Here is a 14,382-nt window from a genome sequence, read left to right as displayed (position 1 = left end):
CCTATTCAGGTGCTAGTTACTCTGTCCGAATCAGATAGCGACCAGAAGACTTGTGTCCCAGCTGTCTGGCTGTCAGGTCATCTTGGTGTTTATGGGTTCGATGTCTTTACCATCCTTCTTCTGGACACAGTGGAGTTGGAAGTAAATTGAATGGCTCCCGTGTCCTGTTGGTGTGGCCGCGGAGGTGGTGGTGGTGGGGTGGAAGGCCACACCAGGGGTTGGTTTTAGCTTCTGAACGTGCCTTTCCGCTCACATCCCGTGGCAGTTTCTTTGGTTAATATGCTTATTACCTACTCGGCTGTTCTCCTTGCAAACAGAAAGTAGGTTATACCAATAGGCAAGAATTTGGAGCTACATTCGTTCAAAAGGCTTTACGTATACAGAAAACAATACAGAAGTTCTGGGACTCACACAGTCCTTGCTTTGACTCGGCGATCTCAAACCCCAAGAAAGTTTATCTGTCTTCTGATGCCGTGTTCTTGGGGGTGAGCTCCGCAAGGGCAGGCCTGTTGTCCGTTTACTTTGTTTTTTTTAATCTTTTAATTTTTTAGATTTTATTTGTCAGAGAGAGAGAGCACAAGCAGGGGGAGCGGCAGGCAGAGCAGGTAGACAGGCAGAGGAGAGCAGGCTTCCCGCCGAGCAGGGAGCCCAATGCGGGACGTGATCCCAGGACCCTGGGATCATGACCCGAGCCGAAGGCAGACCCTTAACCGACTGAGCCCCCCCGGCGTCCCATGTTGTGCGTTTCCTTTATGTCGTGGTGTGTGCTGGCTCCCAGGTTCTCACAAAGCTCATGCTGACGTGGAGTAGGTAGTACTGATGCTTCGTGTCGAAAATTTTATTATGGCAAAATCTCAATCATGCATAAAAGAGGAGAGAAGTAGAGTGACCCCATCTACTTACCTGCCTGCTTCCGTATTTTCAGTTGTGGGGGGAAGCGGAGGTAGGATCGGTTTGTGTTTCCAGCACTTTCAATTGCTCCAGAAGGTGGTGGTTAAAAACGGTTAAATGGAAATGAGGGGCGCCTGGGTGGCTCAGTGGGTTAAAGCCTCTGCCTTTGGCTCAGGTCATGATCTCAGGGTCCTAGGATCGAGCCCCGCATCGGGCTCTCTGCTCAGCAGGGAGCCTGCTTCCCCCTCTCTCTGTCTCTGCCTGCCTCTCTGCCTATCTATGTCTGTCAAATAAATAAAATCTTTTAAAAAAAAAATGGAAATGAATATTTGATCTTCACCGTGGCTCGTATCTTTAGGCTGTGTATCGACCCACTTGAAGAATAGAACATTATTCTCAGTTGGAAACAAATCACGTGTCAGCAGTGGTGAGGCTTATCGAGAGATAGGCTCCAGCCGTGCGTCTGCTTCTTGTGCATCTGCGCGTGGCCCTATCATTCATTCACAACTGACTTGACTTTTTTGTTTTTAAGATTTTATTTATTTATCTGACAGACAGAGATCACAAATAAGCAGAGAGGCAGGCAGAGAGAGAGGGAGGAAGCAGGTTCCCTGCCGAGCAGAGAGCCCGATGCGGGGCTCGATCCCAGGACCCTGAGATCATGACCTGAGCCGAAGGCAGTGGCTTAACCCACTGAGCCCCCCAGGCACCCCTGACTTGACTTTTTAGAACAGTATTAAGTTCACAGCCAAATTGAGTGGAAAGTGCAGAGAGTTCCCACACGCCTGAGTCACACACAGTGCGCTCGTTGTCAATGTCCTGTACCAGACTGCTGTGTTCGGTACAGTGGATAAGCCCACGCTGACACGTCATTTTTATCCAGAGTTGTTTGGGTTCACTCTTGGTGTTTTCCATTCTGTGGGTTTTGACACGTGTCTAATGATGTATACCCACTGTTACGTATCATACAGAATAGTTTCGCTGCCCGAAAAGTCCTCCTGTATTCCAGGCTGAAGCTCCAGAGTTTTAGCTCATACATAGGGCAGAAAGAGCTTCAAGACAGCGTGACCTTTCTAGTATTGAAGTTAGCATCCACCCCCCGCTCCACAGCTCTTACCTTTGTGAATGGTACTTCCGTCCGTTCGGTTCCCCTGCCTCCCTTAGTCTCTGCTCCCAAGGATCCCCAAGCTCTGAGGATGTCCCTACTTCGTATCGCTTATATGTGTCTCCTCCTTCACCACCCACTGCCACGGGCTTAGATGGAGCCCTTGTGACTTTTCCTACGTAATCACAAGATGTCCCAGTCTCTGTTTCCAAAGCCACCCCCCGTTTTTAAAAAGATTTTATTATTTGCCAGAGAGAGATCACAAGTAGGCAGAGGCAGGCAGAGAGTGAGAGGGAAGCAGGCTCCCTGCTGAGCAGAGAGCCTAATGCGGGGCTGGATCCCAGGACCCTGAGCATGATCTGAGCCGAAGGCAGAGCCTTAACCCACTGAGCCACCCAGATGCCCAAAGGCACTCCCTTTTAAAAGCTGAATAATCTGATACACAAATGACTGATCCCATTCCCTTGAATAAAACCCTTTAAAGGCATGGCACTATACTTAAAATCAAAAGCAAACACTCCAGCATGATCTGAAAGGGTTAGATTTAAGCCCCAGTACCTCCCTGGTTTTGTCTGTCTCTTGCCCCTAGGAAATCTAAGCTCTTCTGAATTCTCTGCACTAGAAAGAGCTCCCTGATTCCATCACCCTTCCTTCTACCTTTACACTGGCTAAATCCTCCAAGTCCTTCAGAATTCAGCTCAGACATCAGCACAGCCTCTGGGCCTCCCGCTACAGAGACCGGACTTCTCCGTGTACTCCCCCGAGGTCCTGCGCGCACGGCCCGGCACACCTGCGCTGTCTGTCCCCTCACGCAACAGTAGGTCCAGAAGCGACAATGCCCGTGTCTGGAAATGTCTTTGATCCCTCAGGCTTTAAGGCAGGCACAGGAAAAATGCCTCCTGAGTATTTGTTTAATGACGCAGTCCCCCCAGAACACTCAGACTAAAAACCAGCCCACACAGACTGTGTAGTCAAGCCCACAAAGACAAACACAAGGTGCCGTTTTACCTCTCCTCACTCCCCCTACGGAACCGCATGGCTTTCCTTTCATTCTGAGTCTGAAGATTTCATTATGTTTAGGGCTTTTCTTAAAAAACTCTCTCCTGTTTGCACATAGCTTGGTTGTATATGAAGCTTTCAGAAATCTGTCCTGACTTCACTGAAAAAAGATTCACGCTGTACACGCGCTGCTGCCCTCGCACCGCAGCCCAGATCTCAAGAGGACGTTTAACATTGTCGTGTGCATGGGACTCCCGTTTATCATCTCAGTGACAAGGACACGTACTTAAACTCCGAAATACCTAGGGTGGTAGAAAGTTACGTACATACTTGGTGCTTGGTGACATGTTACTCAGTTACGAGTCCATACTGGCTTCTTTCACTCTCCTTCGCTCTGCCGGTGTCATGTTCTCCTTCGGCTTTTTGGAGGGCTAGATGGGAAATCTCATTCTGCTTCAAGTGGAAATGTCTTCAGGATTTCCTAGTTCCATGTGTGGCACTCTGTAGAGAAACAGTAACGGGTAAGCGGTGGCAAAATATTTTTTGATCCTCTTGGAATAACAGTGTTGAGGTGTGTGACCTTGAGGAAAAGTGCACGTGATTTTAAAACATGTACTCTTCCTTTGTTTCTGCCAAGTTTCCATCCCTGGCTATTTTTAAATATTAACACGCCGTTAGTTTTGACACACTCCAGAATTAAGAATTGGAAAGTGTAAGAATGTGCTGAAAAATTAAAAATAAATTCTTTTGCCTGCAAGGAAGTGGGATGGAACCAGGAAGCTACTGATGTGGTAAGCAGGATAACACATGTCAGCCGTCTGTGTGACCCTTGGCAGGACTCAAGTGAAAAAACAAGGTCTGGGAGAGTGCTCATTACCAGGTGTGGGACCCAAAAGATAAACACATTCTCATATGGTAAAGTTGGCCTCGTGCCGTCAGCACCCATGGGGTGTGTGTGTGCACGTGTGTGTGCCGACGGAGCCGTCAAGGTTGAGCATTCTTAGCGTGGTGACGAGATTCGGAGAGGAGGCAGGCAGTGCAGGACATTGACGCTGACATTGACATGCTTGCGCTCACTGTCGCTGCAGGCTCTGGGCGGGAGCTCTAGGAAGCCGACCTAGGATTTCAAGCGTAGCATGACCGTAAACAGAAAATGGTGACATGGGAGCAAGGCCAGGCTGTCCGGGACAGGTGCAGGGACAGGGGGTGGGGGGGAAGGGGGGAGGCGGGCGGTGCTAAAACAAAGCAGATGCTCCTATTTAACCAGCAGTGGACTTGGAAGAAGTCACGGACCAGATTAAGATATTCTTTCCTTTCTCTTGAGAATTTAGGGCATTGTTTATCATTTCATAAGAAGGAGAAAGAAATGTAAAGCTTTTCATTCTACCTCAAATTGGAATTGCTTAGATTAGATATAATGCAGTTGGGGGGGTTGTTTTGTTTTGTTTTTTCTTGAAGATTTTATTTATTTATTTGACAGAGAGAGAGATCACAAGTAAGCAGAGAGTCAGGCAGAGAGAGGGGGAAGCAGGCTCCGTGCTGAACAGAGAGCCCGATGCGGGGCTTGATCCCAGGACCCTGAGATCATGGCCTGAACCAAAGGCAGAGGCTTAACCCACTGAGCCATCCAGGCGCCCCAATGCAGTTTTGAATGCTTAAGAGAGAAATTTAAGATATTTGTCTTATGACAAATAAGGAATTTCACACTTTGGAATAAAATGTTTGCTGTCTTCAATTGCAGTGGTTCATTTGAGTGAAATTCTTTTCTTAAATTTAGCAGAACTATTTGGTTTTCACTAAGCTTACGTGTTCTAAATGACGCCATGCTCAAAGTCAGTACATCTCCAGGGGATATATGTGTCTGGTTTTTAAAAACTCCTCGCTCTGGTGTCCCAGAAGCTTTCTTGATACTCTAGCATCTCAAATCAATACTAAACATTTTTAAAAGACAAGGAATGGAATGCTTTTGTACGTTTTTTCATTTGGTAAAATCAGGAGACAGGATAGTCTGTCTGTAAGCATGGTCTTTTTGCCAAAGTTTGCCAAAGGGTAATTTCATGATACCAGCTCCTTGTGAAAAGAACTGAAGCGTGTCCCTGTCTTCAGTTTTACTCGTCTCTCCAATTTATTTCTGTATGTGTGGTGGGGACGAGGGTGAGGGAGTATGGTATGTCTTCCTTGCATCTTCCTGGTCTCTCCTTCTGTAACCCAGTGTACCCTTGTTGGCTCCTGGAATATGGTCCCCAAACCCTTATTGGGCCCGCTTTCCTGGAAACTCATTTTATACCCCAAAGCCAAAAAACAAAGAAGAAGTGTAAAAATACATGAAAATAAATACTGTAGGCACATGACATTACAAATATTAAACATACAAAGCCAAATACTTGATGCAGAAACAGATTTAAGAGTTTTTGGGGGGGCTCCTGGGTGGCCCACTCGGTTAAGCATCTGACACTTGATTTTGGCTCAGGTCGTGATCTCACAGTTGTGAGAGCACGTCCCATACTGGGCTCCGTGCTCTGGGTGTGGAGCCTGCTTGACATTCTCTCTCTTTCCCTCTGCCCTTCTCCATCCCCTCTTCTTTCTGTCTCTTAAAAAAAAAATCGTGTTTGTTTTTTTTTTTATGCATTCTTGTTAGAAATGTTTAACTGGATCTAATTCTGAGAAACAGCCTGTAAGATGTCGAGACCTCTGCAGATCAGCCAGCCTGGACACGGGAAGGATAAACATCCTGAAAGGCAGGGGAACTCTTCTAGATTGAAGGGAACTAAAGAGGCATAGTAACTTAATGCAATGTGTGATCCTTCTTTAGATTTTTTAAAATAACAGCTTTTTCGAGAAAGTTAAAACCCTTTTAAAGTATACGATTCAATAGTTTTTAGTGTATTCAGAGTTTTGTGTAGTAAACACCACTATCTAATTCCACTTTTTATCACACCAAAAGGAAGCCCCATACCAGTCACTCCCCGACCTCCCAATTCCCCATCCACTATGGCAGCTGCTAACTTCTGTTTCTCTGGATTTGCCCGTTCTGGGAATTTCACAAAAATGGAGTCGTATAATATGTGGCCTTTTGTGTTTGACTTTTTTACTTACTAATGTTTCAGGGTCGTCTGTGTTGTGTTATGAATTGGTGCTTCATTCTTTCCTGTCGCTGGGTGACATTTCCTTGTACGCCTGGACCAGATCTTTTACTTCATTCCTCAGTGCGTGGACGGTAGAGTCGTTTGCACTTTGGAGATGAATACCGCCGCTAGTGTAAATGATGCTGCTCTGAACACCGTGGACATGTGTTTTCGGTTCTCGGGGGGGTGTGCGAATGGGTGTGCACACATATACACACTTAGGATTAGAATTGCTGAATCATATGACAACTCGGTGCTTCACTCTTTGAAGAAGCGCCAAGCCGGTCTCCACAGCGGTGCCCCAGTGTACGTTCCCACCGGCAACAGCTGAGGGTTCCAGTTTCTCCACATTCTCAGCAGTACCCGTCGTTTTCCATTTTTCTGGGTGTAGCTGCTCAGGTAACTGTGATGCCGCAAGTTATCTTGGTTGCGATTAGCATTTCCTAGCGGCCCATGATGTGGAACGTCTTTTCATATGCTGGCTGGCCATTTTTGCCTCTTCCGGGGAGATTCGTCAAATCCTTTGCCAAGTTTTAAATGACGGTACTTACCTTTTGTTGTTGAGTTGTAAGACTTCGTTATAAATTCTGTCCTTTTTATTGTTCTCCTTTCTGGACTGTAAGCTTTTTAAAGGTGGGCATTCTTGTTTGTTTTATTCACTGCTGTATCCACGGCCGACAGGACCTGAGTGTTGAACAAGCGAGTGGTGATCTTCGGCCGTCTGTTCCTGCTTAAGAGTGAGGCACTGAGACACCAGCTGGAAGGGCTCTGTACGTGCGCGATAGTTTTCACACTGACCGCTCATGGGGGATTCTCCGAGATCAGCATCTGCCTTTCGGGGGAGCTTTCATTTCCTGCAGAGAAGATACCCTCCCCCACCCCCGCTCCTTATGAAAACACTGGGGTTTTAGGCTGGCCAGAGTGGAAACACAGCAACACATCCGTGGCTTTGGGTGTTCTGGAAGATGAGAAGAGGAAGGGGGTTGTGGGGCGTGGGGTCCCGCCTCTGGACGTGCACACCGCCGTTCAGTGAGCTGATTTCAGCCCCACAGTGCAAGTCACCTGTGACAGGTATCCTCTCTCTTGGCCTGATCACTTTCTCTGGAGAGTTATCCTCTGGTCTCCTCAGGGTGATGGGAACTTAGGTGTTCATCGTCTCTGTCACTTCCCCTCCATTCGTGCCAGGTTTCCCAGATGAACAGAGCCCGGAAGTCCCGGGTCTCGGGGGCTCCAGGGAAAAATCCGCTCACCTTTTTTTTTTGTCACCTACCTCTGCAGGCCCCTGACTGTGCCCCATGTTAAATCCCACGACTGCTGGTGCATTTTCTTCTTTTGTTCTTTTTGTCCTTGAAGGTTAATACCTTTTTATATTGGTGGACTGTGTATTTTGAGTAGGCTTGGGAGGGTGAGGAGATAAAAGCATACGGTTAGTGTGCTGTGATTAACTGAAATCTGTGTGCTTGTTACTGTCGGTTTTAATTTTGTGTTTAGATGTTTGCTTGCGGTGTCCTGTCTCCCCCAGCCCTGGAGTGCAGGCATTCCATCTTACGCTTATCTGTGCTCACAGAGGCTTGTGCAGATGAGCTGTTGGCTTGATTGGCTCATGGTGAGACAGTGACATGAGCATTTTTTCTGCTTATCATTTCATTTCAGTGTCTAAACTGCTTTTTCAAACACCAAATCAGAATTGAAATCACGGCCGATCATAATGTCTCTCCTTTTTGAAATAAACCTTTTAAAATGTTGAAATTAAATTGCTCCTTTGCTAATCTGATTTTTAGGAATGAGAGAACAAAGCGCTCAGGGTACCTTTAAATGACTCACAATTACTCACGCAAATGCATGTGAACTTGGGTGTGCAATTAGGCTGCTCATCATGTTGCGGATGCAATGACACGCCCAAGTGTATGGCCACTCCCTCGGCTCACCCAGCTGCCTCTCTTGTTTCGGGCCTGTGATCGCTGGTTATTAAGCCCCAGCTGTCAGAATCGGACAGTACATGCTGGTGCTCGTGGTTCCTTTCAACCAATAAGGGAGGGAAAGTTTGAAAGGAAATTCTCCTTTGGGTATATGTATGGAGCAGCTGGTCTTAGTTGGCAGAATCCCATTCGGCCACTAGAGGTACAGATTATGTAGTGAGAAAAATTAATAATCATAATAGTGGTCAGTGGTGTTGACAGTATAACGTACCTCCATTATCTCGGACCTGCACTTCTGAAATCCAAAAAGCCCTGACATTTTTTTAGTAATTCATTGGTCGGAAAACCTGACTTGACTTGCTTCCTTGAGACTCAAACCTGCCACGTAATGATGAAGCTCTTTTCAGTCTTTATTTATCCCAAATCACTGGTGCGAATATGTGTAGGATTTTGCTGCGGAGGTAGTAACATGTTTGAATGTGGACCGCTGACGCAGACCGCCCTGGAGATTTTATGTAATATAGGGTGTGCATGCTGTATTGCCTTTATAAAAATGCATTAAAAAATCTGAATTTCAAGTTCTTTCTGGGCCCAGTAGTTTCTGATAAAGAGTTACGGCCTCATACTAAAAATAACAGATTTTTGGTTCGATGTGGCTTAAAATTCTTCAGGGGCGTGAAACTCCCTCCCTACCTCTTAGGGTCTGGTTTGCTACTGCGATGATCACTTTTGCCGCTCTTGATGCTGTTTTTATTACTGCTCGAGTTCCAGAAACAGATATTTATACCTACTTTAGAATGTCCGGAAATAGTTCTGCAACAGGATAATAGATAATTTACTTGGTTGCTAGATAATAGAATTATTATATATTCACAGTGCCCATGGTCGCTTATAAGTGTGGTTCTTACCTCTTCAGCGTTGTCATGATAGCATTGGTGTAATTGAGTTTCAGGGATTAAAGGAGTATGATAATTCCTCTAACCAAGCATTACCTGTAGAATTAACAATGAGTAAAATATACATTAATTTTGCTAGCATTAAATTCTAAATATTTAGTATGGCAGTTAAGTTTTACCGAATACAGAATGATAACCTCTTCGAATTTTTCAAGGCCTACTGCAGCTGTCTTCTTAAAAGCTGTTTTGGCTGCCCAGAACCATTTTAGTCTCTCTGCTAGGGCACTAATCGCATTTATAATGTAGTTCCTTGTTTTCCAAACTTGTTTTACATATGTTTGACATTTGGCACCAGCTTTTGATAAATGCCCGTTTAACTTTTTGAATGAATGAATGAAGCTGAGGAAGTTAAGAATCATTTAGTCCATTCCCAGAAGTATTGTTATATCTGAAACTCTTTTCCTGTTGGGTTTCATTTTGCTACTTGTTTTTATAAAGTGGGACCTAATAAGCCTGGAACTCAGTAAATACTTGAAGAATGAAAATTGAATTAATCTCTGCCTCCTGACATTTGTTGGAGCTGGTTTTAGTCCCTGAACTTAACGGAATATACTTGTCATCTTCACATGTGATGATATGCTCGCTTATACTGTGATGGTTCTTTCTCCAGTTATCATTAGAAGATGCCCTACTTCACACTACGCTGCAGTGCATTCTGCAAATTTTATAAGTGAATATTTTTAAAAGTCAGAGTACTTGGATACTTTATATACTTCTGTGTGTGCTAATATCAGTTGAAGTTTCCCAGCTTATAAGCCCGTTTTAGTTCAGAGTTATTTACTGTCTGTTGATAGAGCTCTACCAAATGGAGTAATTAAGAATTTTCTTCGTTGCTAAAGTTTTTTTAAGTGATTAAAAATTCAAGATAATAATTTCAGGGAAATACAAATCAAAACTAAAATGAGATAGTACCTCACACCTGTCAGAATGGCTAAAATTAACAACACAGAGAACAGCAGGTGTTGGCAGGGATGTGGCGAAAGGGGAGCCCTCTTACATGTTGGTGGGAATGCAAGTTGGAGCAGCCATTCTGGAAAACAGTGTGGAGGTGCCTCAAAAAGTTAAAAATAGAGCTCCCCTACGACCCTGCAATCGCACTTACTTACCCAGAGGATGCAGAAATTCTGATGTGGAGGGACTCGTGCACTCTGATGTTTATAGCAACATTGTCCACAAGAGTCAGCTGTGGAAAGAGCTCGAATGTCCATGGACTGGGGCGCCTGGGGGGCTCAATGGGTTAAGCCGCTGCCTTCGGCTCAGGTCCTGATCTCGGGGTCTTGGGATCGAGCCCTTCATCGGGCTCTCTGCTCAGCGGGGAGCCTGCTTCCCTGTTTCTCTCTGCCTGCTGCTCTGCCTGCTTGTGATCTCTCTCCATCTGTCAAATAAATAAATAAAATCTTAAAAAAAAAAAAATGTCCATGGACTGATGAATGGATAAAGAAGGTGTGGTGTATATATATTTAAAATGGAATCTTCTTACTTAGGCATCAAAAAGAATGAATCTTGTCATTTGGAACAACACAGATGAGCTAGAGTGTATTACGGGAAGCAAAATGTCAGTCAGAAAGACAAATACCATAGGATTTCATATGTGGAATTTAAGAAACAAAACAGTGAACATGGAGCAGGGGAAAGAGAGAGGCAAACCAAGAAGCAGACTCTCAACTATAGAGAACAAAGAATGGTTATAGGCGGGGGAGGTGGACTAGACGGGTGACGGGGGTTAAGGAGTGAGGGCCCTTGTTGCGGTGAGCGCAGGGGATGTATGGAAGTGTTGAATTGCTATATTGTGAACATGAAACTAATATTACACTTTATGTTAAGTAACTGGAATTTAAATAAAAACTTGAAATAAAAAAGATAATTTTAAATTTAATTGCTGTTTTATGTAATTGGTTATTTTCTTATACTAATGGTAGGAAGATGATGAAATTGTTTGGTTGTGTTCAGTAGCATTATAAGTAATGGAAGAAATGATGAGACTTGTACCCACTTAGTGGTTTGGTTCTTTGTCTCTAATAATAGGAATAATATATCGTTGTTGCTGTTTTATTTGTTAAAAACCATCCCTTTAGTAAATCTTGTCTTTATCTCTGGCCCAGCCCAGCTTTGGCTGCAGCACGGTGGTTTCCAAAGTAGAGGGGTGGGAGGGCTACTCTCTTCTGTGGACTCCGGAAGAATTTAATATTCACCCTCTTTTCTCCCCACTCTGCCCTGTCTGTCCACTGCCGGCATCCAGAGAACTTTGGGTCTTAAAATTAAGGCTGTGTAAGTAACATCTTAAAGGCAGTTTGTAACTGGAGAGGCAGGTGATCTCAGGCACATAGCATGTATTTTCATGTACTTTAAAATCGGTTCTTCTGCTCAAATGGCTTAGAGCAAGCAGACACTTGGCTGCACTGCAGAGGAGCCTTCCCCAGGCACCGGGATAAAGATTCTTTCCCATTTGGGAGGACACACACTTCCGTCTAGATTGGGTGCTATGATGGTCATTAAAGTTGCCGAGGGGCCCACAGCGTCCCCTCGTAGCAGTTCGTTGAATCCGTTTCCAGTTCGCTGCTGTGCTGACCTGTGACTTCAGGAAATTCTTATAACTTAAAAGTAGAAGTTCATTAATAAATAATAGAAGTTTAAAATAGAACAATCTCCACTAATTTTCTGAAACGAACAAACAAAAAACCTTTTAAGGTACATTAAAATGCAGCTAAAGGAACAATACTCAGTTGTGGCTGAAGTATAGAATATAGCAATATAATGACAATACAGAAAACCTCGAAGCTTTTGATACGATAATCGTATTCCAGTGGTTAGAGAAAAGATGTTTTCTTCAAGTTGTAAAGCCTGAAATTTAGGAAGTAAAGTAACATATTTTTAAGGACTAATTGAAGGTTTGACAAGAAATTAGGAAGGTTTGTCCTTCCTAATTGAAGGACAGCAAGGACTTTTTTACACGTTCATACTGTGGTCATGATAGAGCTGTGCATGGGTTATGCCCTCCTTATTGGTTAAGCCCACCGCTGTTTTTGCCACCTAATGGTAGACCTTTGAGGAAAGCTGGAAAGTAGATAAAACCTGCAGTTTAATGCCAGTTAAATCAGTAATTTCAACTTTGTTATGGTTGCTCTGATGTTTCTTTTTTTTTTTCCTCCTAAAGAGGAACTAGGGAAATGTGATTAATAAAATCAGCCCACTAGATTTCATTTTGTTTTTGATGGAAATATTTCCTCCTGTAAAATTTAATGGCCGTGAATTTGACTGTCGAGTTTATTTACCATAACCAGACCTGTCCCCTGAGAGGCGGTTTAAAACAATTCCATTAGAATCCAGTTAGCCAATCAAGGTGAATGTTGTGGAACATTCTAAAAAAGGACTTTTGTGAAAATCAGTTCAGATCTGGCCTGATATTTTGATATTCCTGCTCTTTACTCCCCAAGGAAAGTCAATAAACACAGTATAATCTTCTGTCTTTGAGGCCAGTGGTTTATCACTGCTTGAAGGTTTTTTTTGTTTTGTTTTGTTTTTTAAGATTTTATTTATTTGACAGACACAGAGAGACTGGGAGCACAAGTGGGGGGAGCAGGAGAGGGAGAAGCAGGCTTCCCATCGAGCAGGGAGCCCAATGTGGGCCTTGATCCCAGGACCCTGGGATCATGATCTGACTGCAGGCAGCCGCTTAGTGGCTGAGCCACCCAGGTGCCCTGCTTGAAGGTTTTTAAACGTGAAACTGCAGGGGTGCCTGGGTGGCCCAGTGGGTTAAGGCCTCTCCCTTCGGCTCAGGTCATGATCCCGGCGTCCTGTGATCGAGCCCCACATCAGGCTCTCTGCTCAGCAGGGAACCTGCTCCCCGCCCCCCCCCCCCCCCCCCCCCGCCTGCCTCTCTGCCTACTTGTGATCTCTGTCAAATAAATAAAATCTTTAAAAAAAAAAAAAAGTGAAACTGCATTATTATGAGGTCTTTTGGTTGCAGTTGCCCCCTTGCCTAGGAGGCAAATGGTCTTTCACCAAAAAGTGTTATATCTAGTAGTTTAATGGAGAGGTATTTGAGTGTTTTTATCTGAATAAGAAAAATAAACAATTTAAAGAATCCTCTCGCCAAGCAGGCCCCCTTAAGTCTTAGTACTGTGCGGCTTGGAATGCCCGAGTGCAGGCGTGCAGCCCGTACCCGCGCAGGTATCCGGGAAAGGTGTACTGAACCCACAGGACCCCAGGCAGTGTTCCCGGTCCTAGAGATGCAGCATTTAGAACAGCTGGGGTTCCTGCCCTCGCGCGAGGACAGCGTCTTGGATACTACATTCCAGAAAGGTGAGCACAGTGTGCTTCCATTCTGTCTAGAAGAGGAGAAGGTTCTGCCTCAGGTCCTGCACCGGGGCTTTGTGTTTTGCTTTATGACCGATACTTCGTGGTCGCAAGTGCCCAAGCCATCACTCCGAAGGGACCCTGTGATTTTCCCCGCTGGCTCACGGGTTCACTCCATCCCTGAGTCCCTCCGTATGTGCTTTTCGATGTCCCTGCCTTTGGTTCCTGGCCTGGCCCGTCTTCCTCGTGGACTCGCTGCAGTCTTTGTTTCTTGCTGGAGCAACTGTGCGAGTGTATGCCCGTGCCCCGCTACATTTCCTGTCCCCGCGGGATTTTAAACTCCTTCAGGGAGGTCATGGCCAGTGACTCGGTTCCGTGTAGTGCTTTAGCTGTAGTAGCATCATTATTAGCATTCGTTGACATCAAGCTGCTTGCCTAAAATGGCTTAAAATCATAGCAGCTTCTTTAAAAAAGTATTCTACATTGAGTTTTTTTAATGCCTTGCATTTTTTTTTTAGATTTTATTTATTTATTTGACAGAGAGAGAAAGCAATCACAAGCAGACAGAGACACAGGCAGAGAGAGAGGGGGAAGCAGGCTCCCCGCCGAGCAGAGAGCCCGATGCAGGACTCGATCCCAGGACCTTGAGATCATGACCCGAGCTGAAGGCAGAGGCTTAACCCACTGAGCCACCCGGGCGCCCTAATGCCTTGCATTTCTTTAAGGTTGATCTTTCATGGTTAGAGCCAAACCTCTTGCTGCATTAAAACCTTTACAAAAAAATTGCATAGGTGGTGCACATTTCCTTGCTAGGACTCCTTTCTGCTCGTTAGCATGGTTTTGAGACCGTGAGAGCCATAGCCTTTGAGGTCTGGGGGATCATTCTTGCTCATCAGGCACGAAAATACTGCCTCTGTACGGCCACCTCTGACATTCACCTGTTTCTGATTGGAGATGGCGTCAGGCGCTGGTTTTCTTTGTCACAACTCTTCCTCCCACCTTCCCTACCCCAAAAAGTTTAAGCTCCATTTAAAAATTTCCATTGTGATTTTTGTTTTTCTCCTGTTTCGTTGATTACCATCACAATAGAC

General features: G+C 44.9%; 1 protein-coding gene across 1 annotated transcript in view; it reads left to right on the top strand.

Annotated features, from left to right (window-relative positions):
• Window positions 1-14,382, top strand: part of NOL10 (nucleolar protein 10) — an 85,709-nt gene that overhangs the window by 45,225 nt on the left and 26,102 nt on the right. The gene's annotated exons all lie outside the window — the stretch shown is intronic.

The sequence above is a fragment of the Meles meles genome, chromosome 15 (genome assembly GCF_922984935.1).
Source record: "Meles meles chromosome 15, mMelMel3.1 paternal haplotype, whole genome shotgun sequence".
Classification (NCBI taxonomy): Eukaryota; Metazoa; Chordata; class Mammalia; order Carnivora; family Mustelidae; genus Meles; species Meles meles.
The sequence above is the reverse complement of the archived record's forward strand: the minus strand, read 5'-3'. Positions and strand labels throughout refer to the sequence as shown.